Here is a 21,305-nt window from a genome sequence, read left to right as displayed (position 1 = left end):
CTAAGTCAGGGTGAACGGGAGCTGGGAGTCCTAATTTTTCTCCCAAACCCAGGTAGCTAGGTTTTGGTTCAAATTCATAGAGTTGGAATTTCAGTCCCAACTCTGGCCTGCCTGGTGACTAGAAAGTCAGAAGCAAATGACCCTTTTATAGATTTGTGCCCCAAAAAGTTGAGTGCCAAATGAAGCACAGTAAATAAAAACTCAGAGACAGAAATTGGGGTTCAACCTGAAGATCTGAAGAGCAAAACAGCCAGCCACTGAGTCTTACCTGGACCTCAGTCTGAAATGGTGATCCTGCCTCCAGGAATCTCAAAATGAGACTGTGTTTTCAGAGCTGTTTCCTTCCATTTTATAATCCTCTCTAGGGCTGTGATTGAAGGTATATACCACTGATTAAAGGCATGCACCATCTAATTCTCCGGCACCTAGTGTAACTACTGGGATTAAAGGTGCATGTCATTGTGGTTACTAGGATCAGAATGTATTTCCATATCCTGGTTGATAAGGCTGACCAGTGAGACTATTTTACTTTCAGATCCTCAATCTTTATTTATTAAAAGGCAATTGAAATGCCACTACATTCATCCCTCTCTTGGACTGGTCTCTGAAAGCTCAGGCCAGTGCTTCACTGTAGATCTCTGTATCTGCTTCCATTAGTTGCTGGACAAAGGTTCTATGATGACAATTAAGATAGTCTATCAATCTGATTATAGAAGAAGGCCATTTTAGGTATCCTGTCTACTGCTGCTTAGAGTCTTAGCTAGGGTCATCCTTGTGGAATCCTGAGAAATTCCCTAGTGCCATTTTCTCCTTAGCCCTTTCATGACTCCCTTAAACAAGATATCTGTTTCCCTTTTATTTCTCTCTGTCCTTTTCCCTTCTTGACCATCCCATTCTCTTATGTTCTCCTCATCCCTCTCCTTCTCCCCTTCCCCTCCGACTTTCCTTTCCTCCCTAATTTTCTTAGGAGGTCCTGTCTCTTTCCCCTTCCCAAGAGGATCCATGTATATCTCTTTTAGAGTTCTACATGTTACCTAGCTTCTCTGGGTCATGAACTATAGTGAAGTGTTCTCCTTACTTTGTCCCATCTTCAGTATATGCTTTAATTACTCTTTTTGATCTTAGCCATTTTGAATGGTGTACGATGGTTTCTCAGAGTCATTTTGATTTGTATTTCCCTGATGTCTAAATACATTGAGAAATCCCTTAAGTGTCTTTTGATCATTTGTAATTCTTATGTTGGGAATTCTCTGTTTAGATCTATATTGCAGTTTTATTGAATTATTTAGTAATTTTGTGTCTAGTTTCTTGAGTTCTTTATATATTTTGAATATCGTTTTTTTGTTTGACATGGGGTCATTGAAAATCTTTTTCCATTCTGTAGGCTGCCATTTTGTCTTAGTGACTATGTCATTTGCCATCCAGATACTTCTCAGTTTCAAGAGGTTCCATTTATTAATTGTTGTTCTCAATGTCTATGCTGTTGGTGTTATATTTAAGAAGTAGTCTCCTCTATCAATGCATTAAAGTCTACTTCCCACTTTCCCTTCAATGAGATTAAATGTGACTGGATTTATGTTGAGGTCTTTGATTCATTTAGATTTAAGTTTTGTGCATGGGGATAGATATGGGTCTATTTTCATTCTTATACACGTTAACATCTAGTTATGCCAGCACCATTTCTCAAAGATGTTTTCTTTCTTTTCCATTGTATGCAATCCCCATCAAAATCCTATCACAATTCTTTACAGACCTTGAAAGAACAATACTCAACTTATATAAAATCAAAAAACCTAAAATAGCCAAAACAATTCTCATCAAGTTATTTTATAGAACTCTAGTAAATGAAACAACTTGGTATTGGAATAAAAACAGACATGTGAACCAATGGAATCAAATCAAAGACCCTGATATGAATCCATATACCTATGAACACCTGCTTTAAAAAGTTTCTGCAACTACTTTAAAACAGAACTCAAGGCTCTCTCATGTTTCTTTTTGAAGCCAGCATCATATCTAGTTTGTGGAATACACAAAATACAGATTTATTGGATAAAAGTTTAGTGATGTAATGTATTTTTCTTAATTGTCTACTCAGTCTACATTTATTTTGTTATCCATGACTACTTCTAGCACCTTGCTCATTATATCATACTCTTTTCTCCATCTTTGATGTTTTCTGTATCTATATATTTGATTTATTTGCTAATGCAAAAACACTGCTCTCATGAAAAGAGATTAAGAATAGATTGTTCTGAGTGGCCATGGCCTAGAATTACAGATTTATGTGACCCCAAATTCTATGTTCCAACATAGAAGCAAGTTCATGAAGTTTTTATAGTAACTGAATAAAGGAAATCATAAATCAAGACTTTAAATAAAAAGTACATAGGTGAAACCACCAGCAAGGTAAATTAGAGCTAGGCAGAGAAATTTCAGAGAAATTAGAGGTCTCAGAATTTATGTGAATATATTCTTAGCCCCTTGGATGATCGAGGTACATCTTTTGTTAAGTTAATACATGCAACGTTTTTTAATCTGTGTATTGGCTTGCTTGACCTGCCACACAGTGGAGCAGAGAACAGCTATGTAAGAAGCTAAGCACTGCCTAAGATATATTGCAATAAGGCTTTGGACCTGCATCACTCTGGCCTCTTTATATCACTGAAGTTCTTCTATGTCAACAAGCTTTTGCGAAACACAGCTTCTTTCCAGCAATTTTTCTATATTCAACAACACTATCCATTTAGCTTATGATTCATTGATTTCTTACCAACAATGATCTGTCCTTTTTCTTGCACGCAACCTCAAACTTGCTGCCGAAACATATGGAATATATTCTTGATTTCTGTTTCAAGGTTTTGTCATGTCATCAGTATCTACATTTGCAATTCTTTCACCTCAGACATCAAGAAATCTCAAGATCTTTATCTAATTGGCTGTTTGTGGTTCATTCTTTTTCGTTGCTTTTCAAATATCCTTAATGGGCCTCAATGGCTCATTCTTAAAATTCTCTTTTCGAAGACTACTTTAAACCCCTTACTTTATTTTTCTCTATCGACTACAAAACAAAATAACACCTTGGATATATTAAATTTTCAGCTGATATGTAACGATACTAGAACAGTAGGATGTGACTAGTTCAAAAACAAACATCCTTACTGTCCCCAAAAGAGCCTTTCATGTACTTGGCAATATACTATGATTCTGTATCTCATTCATTCCCCAATCTCAAGGCACTTGTTTTACATCTTTTCATTGAAAGTTAAACTTCAAAATATTTCTTTTCTTCTTTATATTTGTCAATAATCTTATGATATTTTACTGAAGAAATGAAGAAATTGTAAGAAATGTAACTATTGCTAAATCAGGTAAATAGCTGTCATGGTGCACACTGCCTTCTATTTTGCAAAAAGGAATGAGTTGAATGTATTTCGTTTTTATGAGAAAGTTCCACTTTTTGATTCAGTCATATTGTGCTCACCATTGCAATGATGGTTTTAGATGATCAATTTCTCCTCTGTCCAGAATAATTTCCTTACCATCTCATAGTAATCCATCAATATTCCCTAAGAGCTAAAGTGAATGCAAAAATCTGCAAGTTGTTAAGTGTATAAATGGCACGGTATTCTCTTATGATGCACAGACATCCTTTTGTTTACTATAAATAACCTTTAAATTCTTTGTGATAGCCAATAGAATATAAATGTTATGCAAATATTTGTCTCTACACTCTTTAGGAAATGATGGTTAAAGAAACATCTGTGTTGTGGGAGAATGGTCTGTACCCTTCTCACTTATATTTTAAATAAACAGTGATAGGCCAGGAAGGAAGGAAGGTGGAAAAAGGAGAACAGGAGACTCTCAGGAAGAGGAAAAATTCAGTTTGCAGTCGTCACCCAGACACAGAGCAAGCAAGACAAGAATGCCCCATGGATGAAAGGTACTGAGCCATGTGGATAACACAGACAAGAACTATGGGTTAAAATCTAGAAATTAGTTCATAAGTAGCCTGAGCTAATAGACCAACCAGTTTATAATTAATGCAGACTTCTGTGTGATTCTTTGGGCCTAAATGACTGTGGGACTGGGTGGGACAGAAACCTCGGTCAACATATTTCTTCACATATAATGAAGTATGAAAGTATATTATTTTTTAATGTAAATCCATTTTTGACTGTCAACAAACATACAGTCATGGTATGTTGACTATATTGTTTTCCTTCCTTAAAAAAACTGTCTCCTTTCACACTGATCTCAAATATCTATACATAATGCTATTTGTAAATTTTGTAATTCCAAGTTAAATTTGCTTACAATAAAAATGTCTTAATGCTTTGTCTCCATAACCCTAACTATAGGTAAGCTCATCACAATTTGCTCACAATTTTAATCTATATGTTTCTTTGATTTCATAAAAGTAAAATTAGTTAATATAAAATAGAGTTCAAAGTAGAACTCAGAGAAAAACTAGTGATTGGGTTAATTAAATATATCCAGACAGACTGGGCATAAGTTAATTTAATTCTTCTCTGCTCTTTTATCATATAGATATTTCTTCTTCATAAGAGAAAGTTTAAAAATGCGGTTACAACTCTATGAACCTTACTTGACCCTTTCCAAATGTAAAATAATGTTAACCATTTTTCTTTATAGAAATTTCTGAGTTATTGAGTATTTTTTCTCAATTTAAGTATTTGCTGTTTATATATCAGAAAGATTTCACTGAATCCCTAAATATAGAATTTGTTATTTAATCTTCTGAAATAGCACCGGTATTTTTCTTTTTTGCATGTGTCAACTTAATAAACAGCCAGTAATTTACCTAAAAATTAGCCTCAGATTGCTAAAGTAGGCTTATTTGGGAAAAATTACTCATTTTTGAACCTTTGATATAGTACACAAACTTCAAACTATGCTATAAAACCAAGTCATTTTTATATTATAGGTTGCTGATAATTCCCAAGGTACTCAATAATGCTAATCAAATATAATGAAAGTGTATCTGATAAATGTTCACATAATGGTAATTTAAATCATGGGAAATTTAAATCAGTCCATAACATTTATAATATCAAATAAAAAATAACACCATCAAACAAAAAAAAACTAACAAAAATCTAGTCTAATATCTTTTCACATTCTAGACAGATTTTATATATGTGTTTACAAACAGGCTGCACTGTTAAAAAGTGGAGAACTAAGGCTCCAGTAAGTAAACTCTGGACCCAAAATAAAGCAGAAGTTTGACGTCCAGGCCTAAATAGTCCAAAACAATGTGTTTTAAAGTAAAACAGGTGCTAGGAAGACATTGCATTTAATTGAGTATCAGGCCAAAATTTCCAAGTACAAGAGAGCAAAATTTCGAAGAAGCAAAGGTGAGTTAATCACTTAAGTTTCTACACTTCAAGGAATAAATCAGAATAAAATATATGATTATAGAGCGTAAGTGGGTTTTGCTATAAAATAAGATACAACCACTTTTTTATCACCAGTTAAGGAATATTACATTTGAAATGCTTTTCAATACCTTGTTCTCTATTGGTTATGCCACATGAAAGGTATCATAGAATGAAATCTGGAACAATTTGAAGAGAAAATAATATTCAGTCCTTAAAGTAGCAACAGATGATAGAATCTAAATTCATAAATGCTGCTGCATGCATTACATCCAGATGCTCTGCCAACACTGTTGCCATGTGTTAGTTGATTGTCAGAGATTAATTATTTCATCACTACTCTGATGTACATGAATTATGTGTCACCTTATCATAGAGATAAAAATCAGTAGATAAATATTCACCTAGGTCATAGTCAATGAAAGCGTTCCTAAAAGTTAGCATATCCATGCTGAGAATGTTCTTGCATGACTATCATCAGTTGCTGATAGAGGCAGAATGATTACACATTCATGGCAATCCTAGTTTACATCGTAAAACCTGCCATGGGGAAAAAAGCCTGCTATATGCTGTGGGATTAGAACAATAGAACATGTAGTCCATATTAAGAAACTTCCTCATGACTTCCATAGAAGTTAAAGTTAGGCAAGCCATGGGGAGAATAGGAAGCAAAGTCCAACATGGGCCAAGAAATCTATTAAGTTAAAAGCTTAAGTTGTTCACTGGAGGTAGATATAAGTTTAGCTCTTTTTGACCCTTTACCCATTTACAAAAATGGGAGTTCAGTATCTACACCATCCACACAAGAGAGAAGTGAAAAACAAGGCTTAGAGAAATTAGCACACTGAAATTTCCATATTAAGCAAATCTACAACAATGTCCAAATTGGATAAGGACTGCGATTTGTGAATCATTGCTTAAGATACTGTGCTTAACAAAGTTGTGAAGTGAAAAGAGTATCAATACTATTCAGAAATATGTTGGGTCTACTCTATCCACATCTTCTTCTAAGTGTTATGTCTCAACTCATTATTAGCCATGAGGATGATAGAATTTCTCAAATACAGAGAATTTCTCAAATACAGTGACATTAATTCCTCCAACAAGGTCACACCTAATCAAATAGGCCACACCTCAGAATTCCTGTCAAATAATGCCATTTCCTAATAACCAAACATTCAAATACATGAGCCAATGGTGTCCTTTCCTATTCAAAACACTACATGAGTTGGCTCCCAGTACACAGTTTGGACAGTCCACAACCAGAGGATATAACAAGCTCCAAAATATTTTCTTCTTAAAGGATATGGAGGTCAGAAACTGTTATTTTTAAACAGGTATTACATGATAGTTTACTGAATACTAGACTATGAAATTCAGAATAAAGAAGAGGGAGTGTGAGTGAATTGCAAATCCCATGATACAAAACAGCCCATGACCACAATTTTATATATATTATTATTTATACATTATAAACATGCACATGTAACTATTATGTATAAATTGCTATGTATATTTATATGCATGTATTTATGATTTTATACAATTTATAATGCAACTATGCATATATTTATAATGTATATACAAATAAATAAATATGTGCATCTTTATGTGAGAGAAGAGCACCTCTGCCAAGGAATGTAATTATTTTTCATAAAAGTGGAAATTTAGCATCTTTTTTTTCTGTTAAAGCTCAAAAATGATTACTGTTGATTTCAATGTTAATAGTAAGCCAGTCAGTGGGGGCACATGCCTTTAATCCCAGTTCTTGGGAGGAGAGGCAGTGTGATCTCAGTGAGTTCAAGGCCAGTCTGGTCTATAAAGCCAGTTCCAGGACATCCAGAACTGTTACACAGAGAAACCTTCTCTCAAAAAAAAAATCAATATTAATAGTAAATTAGTGTTGAAGCCATCTGATGAAGAAGAGAGAGATAAGCCTTGGATGACTTTGCTGGAAAGGTTCTTTGATTCCTTCCACAGATAAAATTAGAAAACAGCCTTGAATGAAGACAACTGACTTGTGATAGCACTACAACAAAGCTTGTGACGGCATTTTGTATTTTGCCGCAGTTGAAGAACTGCTGTGTCACGGTTCCTTATATTTTTCTCAAGTTGGTTTAAGAATTTCTGTAAACTCACGTGCACATATATGAATGCACAAAATGGTTTCTGACTGCAGTGAGGTTATTAATCCCCACTGTTGTCCACAAAACTCGTCCGGACGAATGAAGGCACGCATGCACACACGCAGGGACTATCTCTACCTGCTCCTGCTCACGTTTTTCTGACATCCTCTGTACTCTAGGATTCAAAGCCTGAAAAAGCTTCTCTTCAATGAAAGGCAAGAAGTCCGAGGCAGGAAGAGAACACAAGGCAAATGTGCATTCTTCCCGTACCTTTCTGCCCAACCCAGGTTTTGGCAATGGCTGAATCAACTACTCTCTGGCCTCTCAAGTGTCCTGTAGTATCAAGTTCTTCCATCAGGAACAGAGGTGGTGTTCCTTCTTCTGTGGCCGTTTTAAGTTTAAGGACCTTTTAGGCCTCGCTTTGTTTTTCCATCTCACTACCGTTAAATAGTTTCTTCATTAAGTAGTTCATTCCAATATATCATCTGATTGTTAGAATTATTTAAATAAGATCTTGATCCAATGTAGCATTATTTACGCATTTCATGCCTTAAAGTGATGTTGATGGAATTATTCTGTACTATCTTTCACTTGATATTTATTTTGCACCTAAGTGTTGAAAGTAAACAAGCATCTACATAATCATTTTCATGTATTAGTTTTTTTACACAATTTGTGATACAACAGGAACTACCATATTGCTTTATTGTTTCCAACATGTATTTATATTAACAATAAATAAATCATTTACATGTGCAGTCTTAATAGCAAAATATTGCAGTCTTGCTTCTCTTCAGGAATACAGCTTTTGTTTTAATATATACATGTACTTAATATAAAGTATACACGTCATCATTTTACATAAGAAAAAATTATACTATTCATTTTTAATTGAATTGTCATTGAATGTCCTTTTTTTCTACATTTCTAATTTGAATGCTGTAAATTTTTCTTTATACCTCATCGAAAATCAGCATGTTTACAAGCCTTCTGCACTTGGCAAGCATGGGCTTCCTGATTTACTTGAAGCTAATGAGAGCATTTATCTTTTCAAATCTGCCCTTGTAATTCTCATCAAAGTTAAAAATAAAAGTAAATTCCATCTCTTGATTTTCTCTATGCAGGATAAACAATTTCTCAAATGTTTATTGTCTTCTTTCTCACATATATCCTAATATTTTAAAAAAATAAATCTTAACTCAGGTTGTTTAACTTCTAATTTTTTGTTATGTCACTTCCCACTTGAGAATAATTTTATCATTTTCATATAGATTTATTAAAAGAATTTATACTTACTAAATTATACTTTCAACTACCTACATTGCTCTATAGTACATTTATTACACCATGTCTTCTTCAAATCTGAAATCTTCTAACAATGAAATATACATTTTGTAATTGGATATATTTTAATTTAAGAGACACGATTGGCACTACAGACTAATGTTATAGGAGTAAAGGTTAAAGAAGGTAGTTTGGAACCAAATATCTTGGTGTTGGTAAAGTGACTGTTACACATTTGATGGATGTAGCTCACATATCTGTGTGGTTTGGAAAGCAGTTGTTTTAAAGGGATGCAATTTCTTCAATTGTTTTAGTGTCTGTCATGTTCCAATGATTTCCAATTATAGTGGTTAATGTGTAAGGCTTCAGATATTCCAAGAAAAACTAAGAGCCCTGGGCAAACTCTGTGAAAAGGAGCATCTGCCCAAAAAAGGAAGAACTCTACTCTACATATTTGCTTTCAAGCTAAGAATCATTCATTGATAAATGTTACCAGTCTCTAAAGAAGAAATCAAAGATCGCCACAGGAGATCTACTTAAAATTATGGATTGAAAGTATACTCCAAGTGAATGATAATATTGAATGTCTTGCCATTTACATCCAGCTTACGTACTTTTGATAGATCAATAGTGTCTTCATTTCAACAGTAAAACTGACATTTAGAAAGACTAACAGTTGATATAACTGAATTTTCCAATTAATACAAACATACAATAGTTATTATTTTGTAACTGCCATTTTGTTTTCAGATATTGGATAAATTTCACTTCATGTTTTCATAATGGGGCAAGGGAAAGACATTTAGTATGAGGTAAATAAGAGGCAATGGAATTATATTTTCTTTGTGTTATCCCTTAGTTTTTGAGGTCTCCAACTGAAGTACTGTGATAACTACCAATGCATGTGTGAAAATCCACTCTTTTCTTATATTTTCAGGAAAAGCTTAGCTAATAGACATCATTCTGTGAAGGCAGTGATCAATCATTTTAGTCAATTAATTTTTAAAGTTTTTCTTAGAAAGTAATTTGCGTGGTTCAAATCCTTGAGAATGGAGCAAGTTTTCTATTGCCAGTTATTGTTCATTTTAGATAGTATTTGCTTGTGTGTTAAACAATCTAATTATATAAGAACTGAATGGATTTAACAACAACAACAACAACAACAACAAAACGTATTGAGTGATGTAACCCAAACCCAGAAAGATGAACATGGTATCTACTCACTCATAAGTAGATACCAGCTATAAAGCAAAGAGTAAAGAGCCTACAGTCCACAAACCCAGAGAAGCTATGTAATAAGGAGAACCCTAAGAGAAACATATATAGATCCCCCTGGGAATCTGTATATATTTCCCCAGGGAAGGGGAAATAGAGAAGATCTGAGAAAATTGGGAGCACAGGGGTGGGGAGATAAGGGAAGGTGGAAGTTGAGAAGAGAAGGGTGAAGGAGAACTTGAGGGAACGGGATAGTCAAGAATGAGGAAAGACAGAGACAGAGAGCAAGGAAAGAGATATCTTGATTGAGAGAGCCATTATGGGACTAGCAATAAACCTGACACTATTGAAGCAGGAAGACACAACTTCAATAAGGATCATATCTTCTGCTGGAAGCCTATATATGGATATTGAAGAAGGGCCCCTTTGCTCTTTGTCTTGCTAGCAACTTTATTTCTTTACTGGCATTAACGTCTACTTCTGGGATTGCAGGGCCTACTGAAGACCAGGTAAGACATCAAGCAACATGGACTGAGCAACTTCTGGATTCTTAGACTTTCCATGCATAGCCAGTTATTGATGATTCAGTTGGATGATAGCCTTTAAGTCCCTCTAATGACTCTCCATATTACTTTAGGGTACCCTGAGAAATACATATTTGAAGTTGCAAATATACTGATAAGCATTTAGCCACATAAAATTCTGTTGGCTCTAAAACACCTGAAAGTGTTTGACTAATCTTTCCTAAAGTAATGAGATCATTGTAGTTGTTAGAAACCTCAGGGAAAAATTGGGAAACTAATTTTTATGAGATTTAGCTTTTATGAGTGAGTTTCATTGAAGTCATAAGTAAAGGAAGTCTGAATGACTACAGATCTCAGGTTGCTGATAAAGAGGCCTGACCATTTTTCTTCTCATTACACATTAATACTTTATCTTAGTCATGATTGTACTTTAACAGCACAAAGAAACTGTCCATGTTTGTGTGTCACGGTCAACAAACTGAAAGTAAATTGTAGATAGGTGGTCTGAGAATTTTTATTTTCCAAACAATTTTCACAATTCCAGTGCAGAGCAGTAACTGAAAACCGCATTATCAACTTCTCATGCTAAACATCCTCTTTATCGATGGCCAGTTCTTCCTTAACCAGGTGTTTATACTTTATACCTGATTCTGTTAAGTTGAAGTCTATTCATTAACTGATAAACAACAAAATCTTAAATATAACTGAAGCTCTAATGGTAAGGACAGAGATGAGGACATTTGTTCTCATCCCACAGGTGAATCTACCGCATTTCATGTGACATCTTCTATTTGATTTTCTCTACTGTAGCAAAGTTATTTCAAAAGTACATATATCAGGAAAAAAAGGGACTGCCTTCATTCCTTTCAATATAATAAAAATCATCGTAGCATTAATTGGTAATTGATTCCAAAATATTAGGTCCAGAAATTGCTTTGCGAATGATATTGAAAAGATTCCTCCTTCTACCCCCCAAAAAAATCACTTTTCTTTTGCCAGAAGACATTGCAGACAAGTAGAAGTCTCCAACATAATAATTTCATTGCCTTGGAATCTGTGACTTACTATTACCATCATAAATCATTGGAACATGTAATTACAAGAAAGAAAAGAGAAAGAACAAGCAAAAATTTTATACAAAGAGAAAGCCAACCACAGTGTGGAAAGTGCTCATCACACACACACACACACACACACATACACACACATACACACACACACACACACACATATAGGATATGTATTTTTTTCTTCATCATAATCGAGTAATTCTAACCTCTAAGTCTTCAGAAGCTATAAAAGAGCATGTGTGCAATCATACATCTTGTTCTAGAAAAAGCAGGTCATCTGAACAAAATTTTTACATTTTAAATCACAAAATTAAAAATTATTAGGTTTATGAAGACAAAGACAGTAATATAATTAACTGTGTGCTTTGTCATTTAATGAAATTTTAAAGTTTAAGTTTTAAAGTATGGTGTTTTTTGCATTGAAATTCCTTTTGTGATACTGTCATCCTACTCGAGGTATTTCTAAATATGAGAAAGTCATTTCTTGATTTTTAATATTAAGGGAAATTTCATTTATGATCATTTTAAAATAACCATTTCATCTAACATCCTTAGGCATGGTAATTAAATCTGTAAGGTATAATGAATGAAAGTAAGTATAATGAATGATGATAATCTCTAGAAGGCAGCTATGGAAACTCTCTATCTACTCTGGATAATGAACCTGTGCATAAGGAAATGCAATCTGCAAGCAATCATGAAGATTACAAAAGAGTCCTTCATGCCATAGTACAAGTGTTCTTTCAAGACAGTACATTAGAGCCTCTCTTGGGCTTACCTTTGAAATGTTTTCAGTTTGGTTCAGATTGATTAGGTTGTGATGTGTTTTAAATTCAACAATTTCTGTTTTAAATCCTTTCTTAATGTTGATTGTCTCATTTCATGTAAGATAAGTAAGGCGATAAAAGGAGCAACCATACATTGTTAGTGGGAGTGTAAACTTGTTCAGCCAGTATGGAAATCAGTGTGATGGTTTCTCAGAAAGAGGGGAATTGGCCTATCTCAAGATAAATCTATTTTGCTTTTGGGCATAAACCCAAAGAACACTTGATCCTACCACAGGAAAACTTGTTCAATGCTGCTTTATTCATAAAATTCAGAAATTGGAAACAACCTAGATGCCCCTCAATATATGAATGGATTTTTTAAAGTGTGGCACATTTCACAATGGAACATTTCTAAGTTGAAAGAGAAACTATGGTATGTAGTCACTAATACTTATATATTAGCTGTTAAGTCAATGGTAACCAAGCTAGAATTCATAGACCAACAGAGGGTAGATGTAGAGTAAGGAACTAGAAGGGACAGATAGTACTCATTACAGAAGGGAAAGAGAACAGATATTTATAGATGGGGGTCTGGAGTGGGAGAATCAGGTGGGACTAGAAGGAGAAATCTCATAGTGGGAAGAAATATATGGAGAGATCTAAAATTAAGGGGCTTTTGAGGAGTACTATGGAAACCTAACACAATAGAAACCTCCATATATATATATATATATATATATATATATATATATAGAGAGAGAGAGAGAGAGAGAGAGAGAGAGAGAGAGAGCATATGTCCTTGTGGCATGATTGAGCGTTCTTTGAATATATACCCCAAAGTGATATTATTGTGTCTTGAGAAGGTTGTTTCCTAATTTTCTGAGAAATCGCCACACTGGTATCCAAAGGGGCTGTACCAGCTTGCATTCCCACCAGCAATTCAGGAGTGTTCCCTTGACCCCACAATGCAGAGCTCAATACAAATCAATAAAAAAAGAAAAACAGCTGAAAAAATAGAAAAAAAGAAATTTAATATTGTCTTCTCTTGCCTATACACACACTAATTATCTGTCTTCCAAGGAACATTTGCCTAAGTTTCCAAGAATTCTGCTTTTTGTAGCCAATGGTTCAATTTTTACATTTCACTCCAGTTTTGTAGCATTTCTGGTTTTTGAGAATTTCAGATACTTTCATCAGTTACTTTTTTCTTAGGAAAGTGGACTTTAAATTCACCTCACCTTTCTTTATTTTTATTTTTTATTTTATTTTTTTTTATTAATTTATAAAAATTTCCACTTCCTCCCCTCCTCCCAATACCCTCCCACTCCCCACACTCCCTCTCCTCCTCCCTCTCCAGTCCTAAGAGCAGTCAGGGTTTCCTGCCCTGTGGGAAGTTCAAGTTCCTCCCCCCTCCCTCCAGGTCTAGGAAGGTGAGCATCCAAACAGACTAGGATCCCAAAAAGCCAGTATGGTATGTACTCACTCATAAGTAGATTCTAGCCATAGTTAAAGGTCTTTGAGCCTATAATTTGTGATCCTAGAGAAGCTAAATAAGAAGGTGAACCTGAAGAAAATCATATAGTTATCCTCCTGGATATTGGAAGTAGACAAGATTGCCAGGCAAGCTTGGTTGCACGGGGGTGGGGGGGAGTAAGGGGAGATGGTTAGAGAGAAGGGAGAAGGGTAGGATGGGGGATGACTTGGGGGAATGAGACGGTGGGGAGGGAGGAAGGATGGATACGGGAGCAGGGAAGTATGTATCTCAACTAAGGGAGCCATTTTAGGGTTTGCAAGAGACTTGATTCTAGAGGGGTTCCCATGTCCAAGGAGAGGTCCCAAGATTGTTCACCTCACCTTTCTGAAGCTGCCATAATCTAGCATGAGTTTAGAGATTATGTACAATATTTCAAGTGGTAGGCACACTCTTAAGTTTCCTCTTTCTCTTACAGCTCCTCAATTTTAAAGTCACACATGACACTACAAAGGCCAGCAGACTGGCAAAGTAGTCCAAGTGTACAGGAAGAAATACGTCATCTACATTGAACGGGTGCAGCGAGAAAAGGTGGTCATCCACCCCAGCAAGGTGGTGATCACCAGGCTAAAGCTGGACAAAGACCTTAAGAAGATCCTGGAAAGGAAAGCCAAGTCTCGACAAGTAGGAAAGGAGAAGGGCAAATACAAGGAAGAAACAATAGAGAAGATGCAGGAGTAGGGGTGTCTCATACAGTTTTCATTAAAGACTGCTTGAGTAAAAAAAAAAAAAAATAAAGTCACACATGGGTTAAGACTTATGCCACATTTGATGAAAAAGAAACCTGTTAATCAACTTGGAATTTCAGTCAGCGACATCTAGCATTTTTATCCAAGCCTTGGGTTTACAATGTTTGACTTCACGTCTCTTTCAGAACTCACTCTGTATAAGAAATGAACAGCTCTGCTGTCTTGCTTCCTCAGGTTTTCCTGGTATGGAATTATCAATCAGGTTACTCTGGAGCACTATCCTTCCATCAAATTTAAATAATATAGCCTTCTCTTAACCTTGCAGTTCTTGTCGTATACTTCATTGAATTTACTGTTCTATTGCTCTTCTTTCTTGAAATCATATACCTTGAAATTTTTCCTGAATACATTTTTTATATTATAATTATTCACCTCTATAATTTAAAGTAACTAAGATGTCTTTACCTCTCCTTTCTACTAAAATTTCTTACCAGTGACCATATCTTCCAAAATAAATTGTCAATTACTTCCCTTCTTTACCAGTCATGATTATAACTTTGACATGATCAGCATTCTATACTTGAAAGGATTTCGTTCATCTGTAGGTTTCCCAGTTGCTCCTTATTTTTCTCCTTTTTCATCAAAATTTTTTTCCATTGAAAAATTTACACTTCCTCCCCTCCTTCTATTCCCCTCCTGCTCCCCCACTCACCCTCCTCACTCACCCTCCTTCTTAAGAGAGGGCAGGGAACCCTGCCCTGTGGGAAGTCCAAGGACCTCCCCCCTATATCCAGGCCTAGGAAGCTTTGCATCCAAATAGATTAGGGTCCCAAAAAGCCAGTACATGCAGTAGAAACAAGTCCCAGTGCCTTTATCAATGACTTCTCTCTCAGTCCCCATTGTCAGCCACATTCAGAGAGTTCTGTTTGATTGCATGCTCATTCAGTCCCGGTACAGATGGATTTGGTTTCATCAGAATTTTAAAGTGTGGGGCATCTCAGAGTTTGTCATTTGTTATTTTTATATACTACATTTTGTTTGCCATTGGTGAACTTACTCAGATATTTTATATACTGATGTCTTTACATGTACATTCTTCATGAGTGTGATTTTTTTTCTATTAATCATCATTGGGTAGATAATTATACTCAGGTGCTATATTTCTAAGATAGATTACTTTGTCTTTCAGTCCCTTTCCATTTTCCATCTAGTTCCTTGCAAAAAAAAATATGTTTAGGGGAATTTGGTTTTTTTTTCTATTTCTTCCCCAGAGTTGATATCTCTTTCAAGGATGAAGTTTTTTTAGACTCTGCTATAAACAGACTGGATTATTTTTTCATAACAGAGTACTATCTCCTCACAGTTCTGGAGAGGAGATGTGTGGGAGGTTAGGGTTCCAACACCTTGAAATCAATATTGAGGACCCTTTGTATTATAGATGACAGAGTCTCGCTGAGTTTAAATGATCTATAGGTATGTTTTGTCCCCTTCTGCTATGTTAGTTTTTGTTTTATCTTATGATATATTACATCATAATTTTATATTATCCCTTACAAGCCTGTTACTTTTCTAATGAGAGACAGAAAGAAGTTGGATCAGGATGGGAAGAGAAGAGGGCTGGAACTGGGGGGATCAGAGGGAGAGGAAACCTTAATCAGAATATATGATGTGAGAAATTGATTTTGTTTTCATTTGCTTGCTTGTTTGCTTGTTTTGATTTGGTTTCACATTTTAAAAATTTTCTTAGAGATGGGCAATGAAGGAGTGAGTAGAGGATGTGGGGACTGGGAGGTAAGTAGAATTAGGATGCATGATGTGAAATTCCCAAAGATCAATAAAGAAATTATGTTAAATTTTACAAAGGAAAAACAAAATAAAAATGTGGCTTATTGGCTTTGGAGAGAGAGAGAGAGAGAGAGAGAGAGAGAGAGAGAGAGAGAGAGAGAGAGAGAGAGAGAGGAGAGAGTAAAAATCAGAGTGCTTTTTCTAGTTTTGGAACACCCCTTTCCAAGTAAAGGCATACTTATGGGTCTTTGAACAATGGGACTCTGCTATCTAAAAAACACATATGTGCAATTACACAAATTCCATGTTTAAACACATATACACTAAACTTATCTATTAAACTATATGTATGAAGAAGTTGGAGGCAAATAGTAAAGGACTAGGAAAAAATTTTCCAATCAAATGGTTTAGGTCCATTTAGCTATTCTAATATCTAACAAAATAGACTTCAAATTAAAATCAATCAAGATCTATCCTTCCTCCCTCCCCCCTCCCAGTCCCCCGAGCATCACCCATTCCTCCCCTGCTCCCTTCTCTCTAACCCTCTCCCCTTCCAACAACCCTCCTACTCCCCCATGCACCCGAGGTAACCTGGGACTCTTGTCTATTTCCAATCTCCAGTAGGAAAACTACCTGAATTTTCTTCAGGTTCACCCTCCTATCCAGCTTCTCTAGGATCACGAATAATAGGCTCAAAGATCTTTAATTATGGCTAGAATCCATTTATGAGTGAATACATACCATATTTCTCTTTTTGGGTCTGACTTACCTGACTCAGTAAAGTGTTTTCTTTTCTTTTTTTTATTTTTTTTTAATTTTTATTTTTATATTTTTTATTTTTTTATTTAATTTTTACTGGAAACCCCTCCAGAATCAAGTCTCTTGCAAACCCTAAAATGACTCCCTTAGCTGAGATATAAACCGCCCTGCTCCCTCAACCATCCTTTCTCCCTCCCCCCTTCCCATTCGCCCAAGCCTTCCCCAACCCTCCCCCTCTCCCCTCTCCCTGACCATCTTCCCTTACTTCCACCCTCCTACCCCCCACGCACCCGAGTTTGCCTGGCAATCTTGCCTAGTTCCACTATCCAGGAGGATAACTATATGATTTTCTTCAGGTTCACCTTCTTATTTAGCTTCTCTAGGATCACAAATTATAGACTCAAAGACCTTTAACTATGGCTAGAATCCACTTATGAGTGAGTACATACCATATTCCTCTTTTTGGGTCTGGTTTACCTCACTCAGTAAAGCATTTTCTATTTCCATCCGTTTGCATGCGAAATTCAAGATGTCATTGTTTTTTACCGCTGAGTAAAACTCTAATGTATATATGTTCCACACCGTCTTTAACCATTCTTCTATTGAGGGGCACCTAGGTTGTTTCCAGGTTCTGGCTATTACAAATAGTGCAGCTTTGAACATAGTTGAACAAATACTTTTGTAGTATGATAGGGCATCTCTTGGATATATTCCCAAGAGTGGAATTGCTGGGTCCTGAGGGAGGTTGACTTCCAGTTTCCTGAGAAACCGCCACACTGATTTCCACAGTGGTTGCACAAGTTTGCATTCCCACCAACAATGGATGAGTGTTCCCCTCACTCCACATCCTCTCCAGCATAGGCTATCATTAGTGTTTTTGACTTTAGCTATTCTGACAGGTGTAAGATGGTATCTCAAAGTGGTTTTGATTTGCATTTCCCTGATCGCTAAGGAGGTTGAGCATGACCTTAAGTGTCTTCTGGCCATTCGAAGTTCGTCTGTTGTGAATTCTCTGTTCAGTTCAGTACCCCCATTTTTTAATTGGGTTAATTAGAATTTTAGTGTCTAGTTTCTTGAGTTCTTTGTATATTTTGGAGATCAGACCTTTGTCTGAAGAGGGGTTGGTGAAGATATTCTCCCAGTCAGACGGCAGCCTTTTTGTCTTACTGACAGTGTCCTTTGCTTTACAGAAACTTCTCAGTTTCAGTAGGTCCCATTTATTCATTGTTTCTTTTATTGTCTGTGCTACTGGGGTCCTACTTAGGAAGTGGCCTCCTGTGCCTATATCTTGTAGACTACTTCTCACTTTCTCTTCTATCAGGTTCAAAGTGGACAGATTAATGTCCATGTCTTTAATTCATTTGGACTTGAGTTTTGTGCATGGTGATAGATATGGATCTACTTTCATTCTTCTACAGGTTGACATCCATTTATGCCAGCACCATTTGTTGAAGATGCTTTCCTTCTTCCATTGTATACCTTTAGCTCCCTTGTCGAAAATTAGGTGTTTATAGGTTTGCGGGTTAATATCCGGGTCTTCTATTAGATTCCATAGGTCGACTTCTCTGTTCTTAAGCCAATACCAAGCTGTTTTCAATAAAGCAGCTCTGTAATAGAGTTTGAAGTCAGGGATGGTAATGCCTCCAGAAGTTCCTTTATTGTATAAGATTGTTTTGGCTATCCTGAGTTTTTTGTTTTGCCATATAAACTTGATTATTGTTCTCTCAAGGTCTGTGAAGAAGTTTGATGGGATTTTGATGGGGATTGCATTGAATCTATAGATTGCTTTTGGTAGAATTGCATTTTTACTATGTTGATTCTCCCAATCCAAGAGCAGGGAAGGTCTTTCCATTTTATGGGATCCTCCTCAATTTCTTTGTTCAAAGACTTAAAGTTCTTGTCAAATAGGTCTTTCACTTCCTTGATTAGAGTAACCCCAAGATATTTTATGCTATTTGTGGCTATTGTGAAAGGTGATCTTTCTCTGATTTCTCTCTATGCTTCTTTATCCTTTGTGTATAGGAGGGCCACTGATTTTTTGGAGTTGATCTTGTATCCTGCCACATTACTAAAGGTGTTTATCAGCTGTAGGAGTTCTTTGGTAGAGTTTTTGGGGTCGCTTATGTACACTATCATATCGTCAGCAAATAACGAAAGTTTAATTTCATCCTTTCCAATTCGAATCCCCTTGATCGTCTTATGTTGTCTTATTGCTTTTGCTCTTGGGGATGGAGAGGGAGGAGGGGAGAGAGTGGGGGAAGTGGGAGGGAGTTGGGAGGAGGGGCGGAAATGGAGACTTTTGTATTTTAATAAACTTTGAGGAAAAAAATAAAATCAATCAAGAGACTAATATTTTATATTTGCTACAAGAAATATCCATCAAGAAGAAATCACAGTACTGAGAATCTATGCCCAAAATACAAGGGCACCCTTATATGTACAGCCTAAATGCTTCTTGACCAAGGAATGGATAAATGATACATTTACACAATGGAGTACTACACAGTGGGATAACATAATGACATCGTGAAATTTGCAGGCAAATGGGTGTATCTAGAAAACATCATACTGAGTGAGTTAACCCAGACCCAGAAAGACAAATACAATATGTACTCAGTCATAGGTAGCATTAATTATAAAGCAAAGAAAAAATAGCCTACAATTCACAGTCCCAGAGAACCTAGGCAACAATGATGACCCTAAGAACAACATACATTGATCTAATCTACATGGAAAGTAAAAATTAAAAACAAGACCTCCCGAGTAAATTGGGAGCAAGGGGATTTTTGGAGAGGGTAGAATGCAATAGGGTAGTGAAAGACCAGGATAAATCCAGATCCCCCTAGCAGGAAAATAGAGCCAAAAATCTTGCAGGAAGAGAAGAATCAGAAATCTAAGATTAGCCAGTTTCAGGGTTTCAGGAACTAGCTGAAGATAAAGGTAGATTGTAATCTTGAGAATAATCTTGAGAAACAGGGAGATTCCCCCTAGTAATTATCACCTCCTAGTAATTATCATTGGTATTTTTAGAATAGGAACTAGCTGATTATGACCTTGAGAAAGATCTTGAGAGGCAGAGAGTTGCCCCCTTGTAATCATCACTGGAATTTTTGGAATTTTCTGTGACACCCTCCCTGCCCCCCCTTTCGGATTACTGGGCTTTGTGGTTTCTTCCTATAAAAACTACTTCTCCCGGTCACTCGGGGTCGAACTCTTCCCCTGCGTGGGTTATGAGTCTCGGGCCCAGTGTACTGGTTCCCCTCTTGTCATCTTGTCGTTATACCTCGTGTGATTGCAGCAAGGACGGTCTCTGGTGAGTTACTGGGTGGGGGGGGGGGGTGCGTTATCCCGAGGCTTGAGTGAGAGTCTTCCAATATTGGGGGTCTTTCAGTAGGAAAGGTGGGAAATGGAAAAAAATACATAGCTCAATAAAAAATGAAAATAAATTTAGAAAGTTGAGGGCAATGTATATATGTAAATAAAATTTTCATCTGATTTTACCTTTTATGTTATTTGATGGTTGTTTTGACATTAATAGTTATTGCTACCTTTGCTGCCATTGCCCTTTGAATGACATTTTTTAAATTTTGTTAGCTAAATCAGGGAGAGCTGGTACAATACTTAATGCGTAAGCTCAGTCATGGAGGAACTACTGAATAGTATAGAACCATCTTTCCATTGATAAGTGCTAATCAGGTGAAACCTAAGCAATCAATGGAACCAATAAAGTCATTCTTTCCTTATGTTTATTTTCTAATCTGATAAACATGGCCTCTGTGTGACTCTCCTGCCATGGTTAACAATGCAGAACCTAGATGAATTGATTGGCATTGCTGCTTTGTCTGCAGGCAGTTCAGAGAGGTTTCTGTTGGTCTGATGAACACTAACCATGAAGAAACTAGATGCTATTATCCAGCCACCTGTTACAAGAAGACTGTAGGGCAGAGCTGCATTTCTATTTCTATTTGTATGTCTGCAGCAAACGCCTCAGATATTCTATAATAGTGACTCTCAACCTTCCTAATGTTGCAACCCTTTAATAAATACAGTTCCTAATATAGTGGTGACTCTAGCCATAAAATTATTTTTGTTACTACTTCATAAATGTAATTTTTGACTATTATTACAAATAATAATGTGAATATATTATATGTAG

The sequence above is a fragment of the Myodes glareolus genome, chromosome 16, assembly GCF_982192425.1.
Source record: "Myodes glareolus chromosome 16, mMyoGla1.1, whole genome shotgun sequence".
NCBI classification, from domain to species: domain Eukaryota; kingdom Metazoa; phylum Chordata; class Mammalia; order Rodentia; family Cricetidae; genus Myodes; species Myodes glareolus.
The sequence above is the reverse complement of the archived record's forward strand: the minus strand, read 5'-3'. Positions refer to the sequence as shown.